At 46.5% G+C, this 2,082-nt stretch overlaps 1 non-coding gene across 1 annotated transcript; it reads right to left on the bottom strand.

Moving 5' to 3' along the window:
• Positions 1 to 1,701: 1,701 nt before the first annotated feature.
• On the bottom strand, positions 1,702 to 1,773 carry TRNAQ-CUG (transfer RNA glutamine (anticodon CUG)). The gene has a single exon. It is a non-coding gene; the product is annotated as a tRNA-Gln (tRNA).
• Between the last annotated feature and the right edge of the window lie 309 nt (positions 1,774 to 2,082).

Genomic DNA, 2,082 nt, shown 5'->3' with positions numbered 1-2,082 from the left:
AAAAGTGAAAAAACAACAGAGAAAACTAAAGGAACAAAAGTCGGTTTTCTTCATGGAAATGCTTGGCTCTAGAGGTTTGGAAGAGGAGACTCTGGAAAAGGCATACCTGGGGGCATGTGGTTTGTCCGCATCGTTTTCATCAACTTTTTCTTCAGCAAAGCTGTGTAGTCCCCGGATATCATATCAGAGCTACCACATTCGTGGTTCCAGTGCACCTGATTCTTTCTTGAAGGAGCAAGAGGCCATTGGAGTGAGATGTAAGCGCAAGACTTCAAATGCTTTTCTCCGTCTTGTCCTATGTCTGCTACTTCTGCACCTGACCTTTCACACAACGGCTCAAAATAGCCCATATTCTCTTTGTTTTTGTAGTTGTGGGGTGCCGTGGGGTCGATCTCAAATCATGGCAACCCCATGAGACAGAGTAGACCTGCCCATAGGGGTTCCTAGGTTATGATCTTTATGGAAGGAGCCCTGCTGGTGCAGTAGATAAGTGTTTGGCTTTTAACCAAGAGGCCAGCAGTTGGAACCCTCCAGCCCTCTGAGCAAGTAAGATGTGGTCTTGGAAACCCTATGGGGTAGTTCTACCCTGTCAAATAAGGGTTCGATGAGTCGGAAGGAAGTCATCGGGAACGGGTTTAGTTTTCCTTCAGTCTTTAAGGGAGCAGATCGCCAAATCTTTCTCTTGTGGAGCTTCTGGATAGGTTCGAACAGCCAGCTGAGCAGTTAAGCAGCCAAGTGCTTAACCGTTGCACCACCTGGGCTCCTTTTACAGTGTCTCAAAAGGTTTACAATTCTTCATACTTCCTGGAAGTAATGTTTCCCTCTTAATCCTATAATTCCTCCAGGACTGACTCTTTTGGAGAGCCAATCAGTATCCCGGACTAGTTCAACATCCTGAGTTATCTGAATTTCCCAAACTGCCATAATTATCACATTTACAAAACAATAACCCATATAACCAATCATCTGGCTCTACCGCTCCTTATCTCTAAAGAAATATTCTCATGCCTTGATACTCCAGTGTTCCACTCCAGGCCCTGCAGACAGCCTGCAAGGGGAAAAACGCTGTGCATATGGGTTGATGGGTGCATTGCCTGCTAGTCAACAGCAAGGGAGCCCACAAGGCCCTTTGCTTGGCTTCCGCTCACTTGCCAACCAACTTAATCCACTTCACCCGTACACACAGTGAAAGGAAACTTTGCAAGAACAAATGCCAGGCAAGCAGCTTTGAGGTTTATGGGTGGAACCGGGTTCTCAGGTGGGACAGGAAGCGATGGGGGCGCTCCTGAGTGAGGAGCTGAGGTGGTTCACACCCAGCAACTGAAACCGCTGCTGTGATCTCCCACTTCCTCTGCGTCCCATTCCCTAGTTCCTCCCTTTTTCTTTCCAATTCTTTTCTCTCTTCTTTCCAGTCTCTCCTCCTTCCTCAGCTATTTTCTGAGGGTTTCTGGGAGTTCAGTTCCTGAGGAGGAGACTAGTGGAAAAGGAGACCGGGCCGCGAGGCAGAACAGCCCACGGAGACCAGGAGGGGAGCCGGGATCTGTAGCTGCTCGCGCTTTTTCCCTCCGGCCGGAAACCTTTCTACTTCCTAAAGGAGGAATGAGCGGTGGCACGCGGAACAGGGAGTAACAAGTTCTGTTCCCAATTTAAAGAGGTTTTTTTTTTTTTTTTTTTCCTATCCTTCATTTAAAGGAAACCCTAAGGTTCCACCGAGACTTGAACTCGTATCTCTGGATTCAGAGTCCAGAGTGCTCACCATTACACCATGGAACCACCATAAGACTTTGCAATCCTATGGCGGTAACCCAGAAAAAACCCAGTGCCTTTGAGTCCATTCCGACTCATAGCGACCATATAAGTTTCCAAGGACTGCCTGGTGAATTTGAACCCCCAAATCCACAGCCCCAAGGGAGTCGATTCTGACTCATATCTATGATCATTTCAATTAAAAAAAAAAAAAAGAACAAACCTCTTGCAGACTCTTAGGGACAGTGCATGAGTATCTCAAAAAAAAAAAAAAAAAAATAGACGTGTGTAAATACTCATTCAGCATCCATAGTTTCCACAACTAATCTCAAGGCA

The sequence above is a fragment of the Loxodonta africana genome, chromosome 3, assembly GCF_030014295.1.
Source record: "Loxodonta africana isolate mLoxAfr1 chromosome 3, mLoxAfr1.hap2, whole genome shotgun sequence".
Classification (NCBI taxonomy): Eukaryota; Metazoa; Chordata; class Mammalia; order Proboscidea; family Elephantidae; genus Loxodonta; species Loxodonta africana.
This window is presented reverse-complemented; position numbering and strand designations above follow the sequence as displayed.